Source organism: Carassius gibelio, chromosome A2 (assembly GCF_023724105.1).
Source record: "Carassius gibelio isolate Cgi1373 ecotype wild population from Czech Republic chromosome A2, carGib1.2-hapl.c, whole genome shotgun sequence".
Classification (NCBI taxonomy): Eukaryota; Metazoa; Chordata; class Actinopteri; order Cypriniformes; family Cyprinidae; genus Carassius; species Carassius gibelio.
Genome location: NC_068372.1, coordinates 2,406,505 through 2,422,401, shown reverse-complemented (window position 1 = coordinate 2,422,401; position 15,897 = coordinate 2,406,505).

Sequence of the window (15,897 nt, the reverse complement as noted above, 5' to 3'; positions counted from 1 at the left end):
CATTGAGGGGATTCATTTCATTCTGGGTAACGGGCTGGCCGGTAGCCATGTTTGGGCTGACACTACTCGCTTGCCAGTCGTTGCATCTTGCAATTGTGTTGTATCTGCTAAGGAGATCAACAGTGTAGCAAGTGGGTATTTTGTACAAAAAGGCTTGTTGCTTAGGAAATGGTTGATTCTGGGTACTGACTTTGTTGGGGATGCTATCGTTCAGTTGGTGGTACAGACTAAATTTCGTCCCCTTGTCTTAAAAGTCGCTCATGATGAGAGTGGGCACTTTGGTGTGAAAAAGACTTATCTTAGTGTCTTGAAGCATTTCTTTTGGCCGCGGTTGAAAAAAGATGTTGCAGCAGACATGTCACGTGTGTCAGTTAACGGGTAAGCCCAATCAGTATGTTAAACCTGCTCCATTACAACCCATTTTGGTTAGGAATGAGCCATTTGAGCACCTGATTGTGGACTGTGTGGGTCCGTTACCATGCTCGAAGTCTGGCTGTAAATACCTGCTGTCTGTTATGTGTCAGAATACTCGGTATCCTGCTGCGTATCCATTGAGGGCAATTACCACTAAGGCGGTAGTGAAAGCTCTAAGTCAGTTCATTTAGGTTTTTGGCATTCCGAAGGTCATCCAGAGCGATCAGGGGTCCAATTTTTCTTCGCACATGTTTGGTCAAATTTTGAAGTTGTTGCGTGTCCGTCATAACCAGTCATCAGCCTATCATGCACAGAGTCAGGGGGCCTTGGAAAGATTCCATCAGACCTTGAAGTCTCTCCTGCGTGCCTTTTGCACAGAGCTGGATAGAGACTGGGAGGAGGGTCTTCCCTGGCTTATGTTGGCTGCAAGAGAAGCTGTGCAGGAAAGTATAGGTTTTAGTCCTAATGACTTGGTTTTTGGACACAAAGTGCGTGGACCCTTGGCTGTTTTAAAAGATGGTCTGGTGGAGGCAGAACCACCCAGAAATTTGGTTGATTTTGTCAATGGCTTTAAACATCGTCTGTTTGTAGCAGGTGAAATGGCGAGGGAGAAATTGCAAGTGTCACAGAGTAAGATGAAAAATATCTATGATCGCCTTGCAGAGCATCAAGAGTTTAGTCCAGGAGATCAAGTGCTTGCACTGATGCCTGTTATGAGCTCGCCATTTCAGGCTAAATATGCTGGTCCTTATACAGTTGTTGAGAGAAGGTCTGACCTGAATTATAAAATAGCAACACCAGGACGGAAAAAGTCAACACAGTTATGTCATGTCAACCTTCTCAAACCATATTATAAACATGAGGCTGAGGTAAGCCAGACAGTAAGAGACCAGGTGCATCCGGTTCTGCTTGTGAGTTCAGTGTCAGAATCACAGGAGGTAGATGGAGTGCCAGAAACAGATGACAGTTTGTTATATGGTCGTCTAAAAAATTCTGAGACACTTCGTAACCTTGATATTCTGTTGTTGCATTTGACTGAATCTAAGCGTGGTGAGTTGTCAGATCTGATACAGAAATATCCATGTCTGTTTGATGATGTTCCTACATGCACAAATTGGATCGAACATGATGTTGATGTTGGAAACGCACAACCAATTAAACAGCGTTTTTACCGCATGTCTCCAGTGAAACTTAAATATCTAGACTCTGAAGTTGCTTACATGTTGGAAAATAATAAAATATTGCATCCTGTCACCTTCTAGTTGGTCTTCACCATGTATTTTGGTTCCAAAGGCTGATAAATCGCCTAGATTTTGCACAGAGTTCAGAAAGGTAAACTCAGTGAGTAAACCAGATTCCTTTCCGTTGCCACATATGGACGACTGTATAGATCAGGTTGGTTCTGCCAAATTTGTTAGCAAGTTTGACTTGCTTAAAGGATATTGGCAGGTTCCGCTGTCTGCGCGTGCTCAGGAGGTGTCGGCATTTGTTACATCATCTGGACTCTATTCTTATAGAGTCATGCTGTTTGGTTTGAGGAACGCTCCAGCGACATTCCAACGTTTGATGAATCGCGTTGTGTCAGGTTTAGAAGGTTGTTCTGTTTGTTGTTCTAGATGATCTGTTTATTTATAGTGACACATGGCATGCTCATCTTAAACACATTCAAGCTTTGTTTGACAGGTTGTCTGAGGCACGTTTGACTGTAAATTTGGCCAAGTGTGAGTTTGCGAGGGTAACGGTGACTTATTTGGGACGTGTAGTGGAGCAGGGCCATGTAGCTCCAGGCCAGGCCAAAGTCAGGGCAGTAGACCGAGTTTCTGTAAGAACTTTTCTACAGTTGTTTTTCATATGACTGAGTTGTTAAAAGCTAAGGTAAAGTTTGTGTGGTCTAATGAGTGTCAGCAAGCCTTTGAGAATATTAAATCCCTGTTGTGTTCGTCTCCTGTGTTGCGCCACAGTTTGATAAAACATTCATGCTCCAAGTAGATGCAAGTCAGGTGGGTGCAGGTGCTGTTTTGTTACAGGAGGATGATCAGGGAATGGTGAGACCAGTTAGCTTCTTTTCCAAAAAATTCAACCGTTATCAGTTCAATTATTCAGTAATAGAGAAAGAAGCGCTGGCACTTGTTTGGGCTTTGCAGCACTTTGAGGTGTACATTGGAGGAGGGCGGCCACTTGTTGTGTACACAGATCACAATCCGTTGACATTTTTACAGTCACTGAAGTGTCCCAATCAGAGACTCATGAGGTGCTCGTTGTTTTTGCAAGCCTACACACTGGAGATTAGACACATTAAAGGTGTAGACAACGTAATAGCAGACGTGTTATCACGTGCCCCTATGCTTTAAGTGTTGATGCCGCTTCTTGTTGTCTTAAGACCTGTTTTTCCTATGCCTGTTTTCTTAATTTGATTCCCAGGTCGGGGTTGCTGAAGATGGAATGGAGGGAAGCAGTAGTCTAAACGCAAGTTGAAGTTTAATGTATATTTTGGCTGTGTATACATTCTGCCATTTATTGTGTTGTGGTAATTTTGTAATATTTAATGTTTTTCGATTATATTGGGTTTTGGTACCTGTTGTTTTTTTTTTGGCCCCTCTGGGGGGTGGGGAGTGGTGGGTGACGGCCCTTGTGTGATTGTTAATTATCTTTGTTCTGTTGAGGTGATTGCTGACTAGGTGCACCTGGAACCTGTGAGTGGTGCACCTGGAACCTATGAACCAGTGAAGATAAAGCTCCACTTGGTCAAACTACTGGGGCAGTCTCTTCTCTGCATTCCAGATGTCATCCATGGCCTGATCACGTCGACTACTATATTTTGTTTGGGTTTATTTGTGTTATAGAGACTTACCATCTGCATTTAAATAGTAATGTTTGGTGACTCTTTTGTTAAATAAATCACCTTTTGATTATTTATGCTGCCTTGTTCCCACTTTTGTCATGACCCTTGAGCCAGGTTGTGACACCAGTGTCTATCTATCATTAATACTGATATGTGTTTCCAGTTTCATGAAATTTTAAACATGTTATCTGCATCAAAATCACCTGAAAAGTATTTCAGTTTGACATTTGCCACTGCAACAATATATATATATATATATATATATATATATATATATATATATATATATATATATATATATATATATATATATATATATATATTTATATATTGTAGCAGAAATGAGTCAAATCAGACAAATCAAAGAGTCTATCAGAGCTGTGTGCATTGAAACATGAGCTGAATTCCTCAGGAAGTCATAAATCAGTTCTAGTGCCACAAGAACCAAGCAAGATAACCAACCAACCAACTTGTTCACACAACAGCTTTCAACATTAACACCAATAGAACAATTATTGACAATTTTAATTCGAAGAAGAGATTGTCAAATTTATTGTTCGTGATTGGAATGCAACGCTGGACATCACATGTAAACCCAGGAGATCAAGTTAAATACTTGCATTGACTTCCCCCCACCCAGAAGAACCAGACTGAAATTCCTAAGGGGGAAGGGCTTTAAACCTTTGTCTTCACAGAAAAGTCCTTTGCCAGAGAATGGCAAAGAAACCCTTTTTATACATTATATATGGACCAGAATGAACTCAAAAAAGACTCATGAATGAATCATTCCATTGCTTAACTCCATATTCATTTACGTGTAACCCACACATTTGACTATCATGTATAATCACTTATTGTGTATGTCTTTTGATAACTATAGGATACCTAGTCATGTCTAGTATTGAAATAATCGCATTTTCTTGCTTGATATTGTCCTGACAATCATTTATTTGTAAAATAAATCATAATCATGTTATAGGAATCATGTCCAAAATTAGACCCTGTGAGGCAAGAACCACATGCTTGGTAAGATAAACAAATGATTTATGATACCCACCCCAAGAACATATCTGATTGGTCAAGGCAACATTTGAGGGGTGGCCAACAAGGAAGTTTTAAATACTTTGGATCCCATTAAATTTTGCTTTTAGTCTGCTTTTATTTCTAGCATTGCTCGTGCTATCAGTCATGCCTGCTCTTAGCTTTTAGCTTGTAGCTTTGCTACCTAGCTTTAGCTTGTAGCATCTAGCCATGCGGTAGTCATCATTGTTCTTTGAGCGCGGTTCCAGCGTGCCTGCCTGCTGCTACTATGAGAAGGAACACAACCTAGTCTCGTCAAACTTTATTTCTTTTCTTTTCCGTTTGAGAGTTTCGTGTTCTGAGTTAAGTTTTGTAACGTCCATTCAACTTCAACCAGCGAACACGACTCTGCACTTTCAGCCAACGCCCAACAACCACGGGCTTCCCAAGACGTCACTTCAGAGACTGAACTTCCAGCCAATCAACGACCTCGGGATAGCCCTTTCACCGAGGCTCCTTCTTCACAGGAGATGCAAGTAACTTTACCTCCAGACTGTGACCTTTACTGGTGTATCTAATATAATTTTAACCTCATTGAGGAACTCAATGCGAGCGCTAATTACGTGATTGATGGTTGTTCATGTTTATGCAATTTAACGTATTGCTGTTAACTTGGGATTCCATATTTCCATTCTCTTAAACTCATCTTTCCCTAACTTTCGACCTTCCTGCAACTTGTGTGAATGTGTGCGTGCGTGCGTTTATATGTTAGATTAGTTTATATGTCTTAGATTTATCTAATAAAGCCTTATTCATATTGAAAAGAGAAGTATCTTGTGTTTTGTGCTTACAAGTTAATGTCTTAAACTGTCGATCTTGTTACTGTGCTAATTGATAGTGTTTTCACTATAGTTTGGATATTAGTATCCAGCGCAGATTTGATGTTAAACGGCTCGTTCACTGAACCGCAGGCGCGTCTCCGTGAGCAGCCGTGAAACAGTGATTCTGTTCAAATTCCCTTTAAAATCTTAAATGATTCCCTTTGAGCTAAATTGACCTGTTTCCCTTACATTTATAATGGTGGAGAATGATTGCGGGCAGTTTAATCTAAATTGTGAGCATAAACCAAGTTTTTTAATCTTTGATTTTGCTAAAGGAATGAAAGATGAGAAGCATGCGAGACCTGAGTGTGTGGTTGTGTGACGCGTGACGTAAGCAGCGCGCGCCCTCCCGCTTGAATGAAAGGAGCTAGAGGAGACTTTAACTCGAGTCCGTCTCCCCATTGTTAACAGCAGTAAGTGAACTTAAAAGTAAACATCTGAGATCGTACAATAAGGTAGAAATTGAGCGTGTTCCTCATTTGTGTAATGCCTTGTTTTATAGCTGATTTGATTTCACTGCGTGTTCCAGTGTCTCAAACGCTATCTCAGTCACTGTTTGCTGAACGGAGCTAAACTGTTAGTGTTTAAAAAGGGATATAAATCGGTGAATAAAGAATAGTTTTGAGCGGGTCCCTCAATCTATTTATCAAAGTCCCCGTATTCATATTTCATATAGTTTAATTGCCAGTGCGTGTTCCACTGCCGAATCAAATTTGATATTCGACTCCCCTAAGTTAACGTTAAACATTAGAGAACAATGTTTGTCCATTTGTATCCGTTCACAAAGTGAATGCAATCTCGCGTAACACTGCGTGTGTCCGAGAGTAATTTGAATGGGAGTGTTTTAAAAGCTTGATCAAGTAAATTTTAACTGTGTACCAACAGCGAAGGAAAACTTTTATGTTTGTGTCCAGAAAAACTGGCACGGAGAATCAAATTGCTGAGATTGATATAATAACTACAGCAGGAAGCTGCTATTTGAATTAAGATAAATTTAACTCTATACAAACTGAGAGTTTAAGTGCCACATCGCAAAACCAACTGAAAGGCGGTGTTGTTATTTGTACAGTGTTGAAATGAGCCGACATTTCATGTAACATGCTTAACTGTATTTGCAACAATGCAACGATTCATGTGCTAATCCACTAGAATGTGTTTTGGTTGCCATAGTGACGACCGTGACCCGGAAGCCTAACGTACTTCCGGAGCAACTCTGAACTGTGCACGCGCAGCGCACAAACTCCACGGTGTCGCTAAGCTAACGAAACCATTGCATTTACATTGAAGTCTATACTAAAGCCACTAGCCTCAAAGGTTAGCCGTTAGCATTACCATCCAGTGGTAGAATAATGTGTGTTTGGGCAACGCTGACGTGATTTAACCATTTTAAACATCTTAACTAACACTTGTTAGTCCCTTTCTTTTTATCGCTCTCTTTTCTCACTAGACCACTTATTTTCATTTTACTAGAAAGGGAAATACTGACTCACAATTATTAATTGTCAAATTGAAATTTAATTGAAACATTAAATTTATTTGGAAGCATTTAAAATTTCCCTATCAGATCATTTCATATGATCTTTTATTTCTAGTATTCTCTTTTGGGTCTAATTATTTTAGGAATGAATAAGCCTTGAACTTTGGAAGTTTAAGTAAACTTATTCTTCCTAATTTATTTATTACCCATCTGAATATATGCTATTCAGACCTTTAATTATTTGAATGCGTTTTACCCCTCTTCCTATTTTGGTTATACACTTAACCACTATTGTTTTACTTATTGATTTCCTCTTTTTAATTTCATTTTTGCATATTTTGCCCATTTATTAATTTTTTTAATTTTCCTATTTCTTACCATTTCTTTTGTGTATCCTAGCCTGGGAACGACAAACCTGAGCCCTAAAAGGAGACATTGTTATCCCTCACTACGAGTTCAAATAAATTAGAAAGACAACTCTCTTTCACTTAAAGTTTATTTTGTTTGATTAGTTGTGCAGCAACTAACACAACGCTCTCCTTGTAGTTGAGGTAACCGCTACTGAGACTTACCATCTCCGTCCTCTCTCTCCTTTACTTTCCTCTTCTCTTTTTACATTTGTAGGACATGTAAGAACCATCAATCAATTCTGAGTGAAGTAAATACACAATCGTGCCAAAGATGACGAATCATCCTTATGAATTTGATTGTAATCATCCTCTCATTTGTTCTTCCTAAACTCCCTACATTTGGAAACGCAATCCAAGTTTTAGCATCTCATCCAACGTTGAGATCAATTTAATAGAGCAACTGTCGCCTTCGCTGACTCCCTGGTGAGCGGTCCAACTGAAAGGTGTACAGTGTCAATCCTGTCAGACTAAGAAAAGAGATATCAGAATTATTATTGTATTCTTTTGTCCAAAGCAAGAAATATAATAATATTGTTTATGTTTTTGATAACATTTAATTGAAAAAAATTTTCCTCATTTGAAAAACAGAAATTTTGCTTGTCATTTGAATTTGTTTTTCACCTCTGTCTCTCTTTTCCTCTTCCTCATTAGAGTGACAAAGTCTTCGCATCTCTAGTCTACTTAGACACCCTGAGACCAACACAGTCATCACCACATTTCACTAGTGGTTCACAATCACTGATACAACACTTAGTTGTCCCACCACACATAGGCTTTTACTCCACACAGATCTGTGTCAGTCTCTCTTCTCCCCAGCGTGCCAACATGCCGCAGACTGCAGACCCCATTGCCCATGGGGAAGATGTGAACATTTGGCTAAGAGGCATAACAGACAGCCTCACTCCAAAGACATTTGAACTGTTATTATTTTTAATAATAATCCTAATCCTGAGAAGATTCCTGACACAAGATTCAAGCCAGAACAACAACCACGAGGAGCTAGTCAAGATCACGAGCTCACTAAGCTATGCCTTCACAACCCAGCTGAAACTGAGCGACAAGCACATCACCCACCTTCAAGAGGAGCTGACACGTGCTCAACGTCGCATAGACAAGCTGGAAGTGAAAGTTCAAAATCAACTCAAAGCACCCAGCGAGAGGGAGCAGGATACAACAGAACAAGTTATGAAGCTCCAAGCAGCCCTGGCAGCAGCTCAGCTCGACCAGCAACATAGAACGGCTGCTCAGAAAGACCTGGTAAACAGACTCCAGTATGCCGAACAGCTACTAGAGAAAGCCAAGATAGACATCAGAAACAAAAACTCTGAAATCAGTGCTTTGAAAGACCACCTTGAAAGGTACAGAACTGAAATGGACAATCTGACCCAACAACTAGACGATACCAACGATGAGCTCTACATGGTCAGAAAAGAACTCCAAAATGCTTACAAGCACAAACTAGAGCCAAGAAAAGAGAAACATCTCTTAGCCTCATCACTGCTGAGCAGAGCAGAGTCCCACGTCCAAGAACTGGCATATGACGAAAGGAGCGAAGGGCCACAACCCAAAACCTCACCTGCCTTCGCCACACAACCCTTTCCTGCCAACGAAAGAAAACCTCCCGTCCAAGGCCTTGAAGCTGCACACGGGATGACAATCAAAGACCTCAACAAGCTGTCTGAAAACATCAGCAGGTTCAACCCGGACTCCACAGAGAGTCCCGACATCCAAGCTTACCTGCGAGATATCGAATTTCACCTGGAAGTGAGACCTCATGTGACTGACAGAGACTGGTTATACCTCCTTAGAGCCACGTCCAGTTCCGAGGTACGAAACTTTCTAGATCGACAGCCCAGTCAAACCAAGTCAAACTACCAGCGACTTCGTGAGGTCCTGATTAAAGAGTTTACAGACCCAGAGTCTGAACATGGACTGTTAACTGCCTTGGAAACCAAACAAGGTCGTCAAGAGACTCCACAAGCTTATTACAACCGACTCCGACAAGCCTACTTTGGTGCACACAACAACTCTGACCTTGAAGAGGATGTGAACTTCAAAACCCTCTTCCTAAAGAATCTGCACCCCGGAGTAAGTCACCATCTAGGTGTCATGGCCTGTCCGAACTCCATGACCATCCAACAGTTGCGTGACCTTACACAGAAGGCCTATAACAAGCAGAAGTTGGCCTCAAAGAAAGGTAACAAAACATCCACACTCTTGAACTCTGTCAACAAAGACTCAAGCCTTGCACTGGATGACACCCAGTGGCATCACAACACCAGAGTCTTCCATCAAGAGCACAGAGAACGTGACGCCCATATCCACGACCGCTTTCAGCCCAACTGCTGGAAAAATCCATGGGACCAGCCACGCTTCTCAAGAAACCAAAAGGATAACATCTGGAAACCTAACCAGAGATCCAAAGGTAATCACCTGACTCATCCAAAAGCAACTCGTGTGGGTAAGCGACAACAAAACCCACCTCAGCACCACTCAGACATGCACAGTGCTGAGTATGCACAAGAACATAACCGCTTACCATTAGAAGACACGGAACAAGTCATGGAACAACTAAGAGAGTTCCTTCAAGACAATTTACATGCATATGACCACAAAGTTGAGTCATGCTCGCTGTGACCAGCGACAGAACGGAAGGCCGGTGATCACCTGGTGCACCACATCAGAGATGACAAGCACCTGTTCAACAACAACCCAGAATGAACAAGTCTTTCACGGCCAACTGTTGATGAAAAATCTGAGGTACTAAAGGACATCACCTCAGTCACTAACAAACTGTCAATGAACTCCAACTCCAAGTTCCAAATTCCCTGTCTGTGCAACAGCAACCACCAGAGCACAGAAGGTCAGAAAGTCTGCTACAGCCAGAAGGCATCACAAGAAGAATGCAACATAGGAGACAAGTTTTGCAACTCAGCTTCACACAGCCATGCCAAACTGCCTCCGACTGTCTGCTAAAGAACTTCCTGCCTTGCTGGACTGACCCCTCATTAGACCATGGACACGCCCTCATCCAAGCCAAGGATGCTGAGAGCCAGTCTTAAGTGACATGCTAGAAAAAGGGGGAGACAACACAGACTTGAACAGATCTGACCACACATGCACTACACCAGTAATACACAACATTACCTACACCCAGAGGTAAACACATCTACTGATAACACAGTCAACAAACATATTCTTCCCACAGGTAGAATATCCAACTTTTAGCGTAACAAAGTTACACACACCCACCATGAAGAAACGTGCAGCCATCCTCACAATAGGTAGAACACCTGACACTAAGTAAGGTTCACGACACACTAGCTGCACCTGACATCCTAGCTCAATAGTAGTTGTAACACATGCTAGGAAAACCCACAGCAGCCTTGTTTTGTTTTGTTCTTCTTTTACCTATCCTTCTCCTTCCCCTCTTTCCTGAGTAGGTGAAACGCCTAGACACCCTGTGAGGGTCGAAGGTCTGATATTAGGATTGACTCGCAACACCTAATATCCGCCAGCCACTCTAAACTGAATGGAAGCCAGAGAGCTCCATGCATGATAGGTCAATTCATTGAATTGAAAATGAAATTACTAGAAAACTAATGGTAAACATGTAAAGTAAGACAACCTAGAAGAACCAAACAAAGTTAACCACAAATTTGATTGATGAATCAAAATAAAAACAATTTCCAAGACGATCTAAACTATCCTCAATGTGCTAAACTACATTGACTAATTGAACTTAACCACGTGTACCTAAATAGCCTGATGCCTGCACCAGTACAGTAACTGTCATGGAGGTGTTGTCTTGCTGTTTGCTGTGTTTGTCTGCTTCTTCTGCCTTTGTTTCTCCAGCGATCGACGATGTCTTCACCTAAACACCTCGCCGATCGAAAGGGGGATATATGTAGCAGAAATGAGTCAAATCAGACAAATCAAAGAGTCTATCAGAGCTGTGTGCATTGAAACATGAGCTGAATTCCTCAGGAAGTCATAAATCAGTTCTAGTGCCACAAGAACCAAGCAAGATAACCAACCAACCAACTTGTTCACACAACAGCTTTCAACATTAACACCAATAGAACAATTATTGACAATTTTAATTCGAAGAAGAGATTGTCAAATTTATTGTTCGTGATTGGAATGCAACGCTGGACATCACATGTAAACCCAGGAGATCAAGTTAAATACTTGCATTGACTTCCCCCCACCCAGAAGAACCAGACTGAAATTCCTAAGGGGGAAGGGCTTTAAACCTTTGTCTTCACAGAAAAGTCCTTTGCCAGAGAATGGCAAAGAAACCCTTTTTATACATTATATATGGACCAGAATGAACTCAAAAAAGACTCATGAATGAATCATTCCATTGCTTAACTCCATATTCATTTACGTGTAACCCACACATTTGACTATCATGTATAATCACTTATTGTGTATGTCTTTTGATAACTATAGGATACCTAGTCATGTCTAGTATTGAAATAATCGCATTTTCTTGCTTGATATTGTCCTGACAATCATTTATTTGTAAAATATATCATAATCATGTTATAGGAATCATGTCCAAAATTAGACCCTGTGAGGCAAGAACCACATGCTTGGTAAGATAAACAAATGATTTATGATACCCACCCCAAGAACATATCTGATTGGTCAAGGCAACATTTGAGGGGTGGCCAACAAGGAAGTTTTAAATACTTTGGATCCCATGAAATTTTGCTTTTAGTCTGCTTTTAGTTCTAGCATTGCTCGTGCTATCAGTCATGCCTGCTCTTAGCTTTTAGCTTGTAGCTTTGCTACCTAGCTTTAGCTTGTAGCATCTAGCCATGCGGTAGTCATCATTGTTCTTTGAGCGCGGTTCCAGCGTGCCTGCCTGCTGCTACTATGAGAAGGAACACAACCTAGTCTCGTCAAACTTTATTTCTTTTCTTTTCCGTTTGAGAGTTTCGTGTTCTGAGTTAAGTTTTGTAACGTCCATTCAACTTCAACCAGCGAACACGACTCTGCACTTTCAGCCAACGCCCAACAACCACGGGCTTCCCAAGACGTCACTTCAGAGACTGAACTTCCAGCCAATCAACGACCTCGGGATAGCCCTTTCACCGAGGCTCCTTCTTCACAGGAGATGCAAGTAACTTTACCTCCAGACTGTGACCTTTACTGGTGTATCTAATATAATTTTAACCTCATTGAGGAACTCAATGCGAGTGCTAATTACGTGATTGATGGTTGTTCATGTTTATGCAATTTAACGTATTGCTGTTAACTTGGGATTCCATATTTCCATTCTCTTAAACTCATCTTTCCCTAACTTTCGACCTTCCTGCAACTTGTGTGAATGTGTGCGTGCGTGCGTTTATATGTTAGATTAGTTTATATGTCTTAGATTTATCTAATAAAGCCTTATTCATATTGAAAAGAGAAGTATCTTGTGTTTTGTGCTTACAAGTTAATGTCTTAAACTGTCGATCTTGTTACTGTGCTAATTGATAGTGTTTTCACTATAGTTTGGATATTAGTATCCAGCGCAGATTTGATGTTAAACGGCTCGTTCACTGAACTGCAGGCGCGTCTCCGTGAGCAGCCGTGAAACAGTGATTCTGTTCAAATTCCCTTTAAAATCTTAAATGATTCCCTTTGAGCTAAATTGACCTGTTTCCCTTACAATATATATCCCCCCAGCAGATTTACATTGGTGGCACTATAACTTTGACTCCTAATAGTTACATATATGCGATCGACATCATAGAATGAACAAACCAATGAAGTTTGATCAAACTCAGGTAGTGTATGTGGATGTTATTAGATACTTCCTGTTTCTCATTTCTCGCCATAATTTGAATGCCTTGCCACGAGCAAACCGTTCGAGATATCAAAAATCCCCAAGCAACTTTTCTTCCCCAATGTCTTGAGATCATGTTGACTGAATTTGGGGGCAAACGGGTAAAAAGCCTATGACAAGTATAAGTCCTTCTCGAAAAATTAGCATATTGTGAAAAAGTTAATTATTTTCCATAATGTAATGATAAAAATTAAACTTTCATATATTTTAGATTCATTGCACACCAACTGAAATATTTCAGGTCTTTTATTGTTTTAATACTGATGATTTTGGCATACAGCTCATGAAAACCCAAAATTCCTATCTCAAAAAATTTGCATATTTCATCCGACCAATAAAATAAAAGTGTTTTTAATACAAAAAAAGTCAACCTTCAAATAATTATGTTCAGTTATGCACTCAATACTTGGTTGGGAATCCTTTTGCAGAAATGACTGCTTCAATGCGGCGTGGCATGGAGGCAATCAGCCTGGGGCACTGCTGAAGTGTTATGGAGGCCCAGGATGCTTTGATAGCGGCCTTAAGCTCATCCAGAATGTTGGGTCTTGCGTCTCTCAACTTTCTCTTCACAATATACCACAGATTCACGATGGGGTTCAGGTCAGGAGAGTTGGCAGGCCAATTGAGCACAGTAATACCATGGTCAGTAAACCATTTACCAGTGGTTTTGGCATTGCGAGCAGGTGCCAAGTCGTGCTGAAAAACGAAATCTTCATCTCCATAAAGCTTTTCAGCAGATGGAAGCATGAAGTGCTCCAGAATCTCCTGATAGCTAGCTGCATTGACCCTGCCCTTGATAAAACACAGTGGACCAACACCAGCAGCTGACATGGCACCCCAGACCATCACTGACTGTGGGTACTTGACACTGGACTTCAGGCATTTTGGCATTTCCTTCTCCCCAGTCTTCCTCCAGACTCTGGCACCTTGATTTCCGAATGACGTGCAAAATTTGCTTTTTTATCTGAAAAAAGTACTTTGGACCACTGAGCAACAGTCCAGTGCTGCTTCTCTGTAGCCCATTTCCTGCACACGCCTGTGCACGGTGGCTCTGGATGTTTCTACTCCAGACTCAGTCCACTGCTTCCTCAGGTCCCCCAAGGTCTGGAATCGGTCCTTCTCCACAATCTTCCTCAGGGTCCGGTCACCTCTTTTCGTTGTGCAGCGTTTTTTGCCACACTTTTTCCTTCCCACAGATTCCCACTGAGGTGCCTTGATACAGCACTCTGGGAACAGCCTATTCGTTCAGAAATTTCTTTCTGTGTCTTACCCTCTCGCTTGAGGGTGTCAATGATGGCCTTCTGTACAGCAGTCAGGTCAGCAGTCTTACCCATGATTGCGGTTTTGAGTAATGAACCAGACTGGGAGTTTTTAAAAGCCTCAGGAATCTTTTGCAGGCGTTTAGAGTTAATTAGTTGATTCAGATGATTAGGTTAATAGCTTGTTTAGAGAACCTTTTCATGATTTGCAAATTTTTTGAGATAGGAATTTTGGGTTTTCATGAGCTGTATGCCAAAATCATCAGTATTAAAACAACAAAAGACCTGAAATATTTCAGTTGGTGTGCAATGAATCTAAAATATATGAAAGTTTAATTTTTATCATTACATTATGGAAAATAATGAACTTTTATCACAATATGCAAATTTTTTGAGAAGGACCTGTATATCAAATTCCACAGCATGCGTACATAGCTCTAGTCAAGTTGACTTCCTGTTAGGCGGAGCCTATGACATGCAATAGGAAAGTTGTTTGGCAAAATTAGATCTATAAGTGTACTGAGTTTCATATGAATACGTGCAAGTATGTGTGAGCTATACATCAACATTTCTGACTCTGTTCCAGGGGGCGCCAAAGAGCTCCTGTGCCACGCCCGGGTCCCAGCCTCTGCAGCCTCCTAATTGCCATGGATTCTAAGGTGTGTGTGTGTGCAAATTTTCAAGAGTTTTTTTTAGCATGTTAAGGGCCCCAAAAGCCCCCAAAAGTTTGACGGAAAATAAGAATACTTAACCCTAAATAGCCAACTTCCTGTTGGGCGGAGCCTATGACATGCAGTGCGAAAGTAGTTTGGATTGATGAGATCTATATGTGTACCAAGTTTCATACGTCTACGTGCAAGTATCTATGATTTATGGTCCTCCATATTCCAGAGGGCACTGTAGAGCCCCTGTGCCATACCCATGTATCAGTCTCTGCCCGGCTCTAATGGCCGTAGTTTTTCAAGGTGTGTGTCAATTTTCAAGAGTTTTTGAGCATGTTAAGGGCCCCGAAACCTTGATTTTTTTTTTTTTTGAAGAATAATAAATATAGCTGCAAGCAGCGATGGTGGGCTCAAGCCATCAGTGCAAATACCAACCCGGTGGCATCAGGAGAACGGTGCCAAGCGGGAACATGCATTTACAGTAACCCTCTGGCAGTCACGTTTTAAGGGATACAGCAGTTAAACGGTTAATCCAAAACATCTAGACTTTGAAATCACATACACAGAACAATAACTTTAGTAACTCTTTACAAATAAGGGTTCATTTATCAACATTAACTATGTTAACATGAACAATAATTATATAGCATTCATTCATGTCAGTTAATATTCCAAACGTAAACATTAAAACATTGTTTTATGGTGATTTTCTTTCCAAGCACATTTTATTAATTCCAAACCATATCAGTCTTAATAACTACCATTAATTTTTATTTAATCATTTATGAGTGATATATAATTGTCCATGAAAGCTCGAACAGAAAAACTTCTTATATTCAGGTGTGCAGAATTACTAGGCATATTTTCATTTACAGATGAATTGAGACAAAAAAGAATGGAAAAGTCGAAAATTATTAAATCCTCATGAGAAATACCGAAAACTAATGCAATACAGAAATCACAAAATAAAGACATGACCATTGGACAAAAAATGCTGACTGTGTCAGATGGGTCAAAAAAAAAAATAATAATAATTAAAGGAAAAATTACAACTGGGTGGAGAAGAAATGCCAAAAATAATAAAAAATTA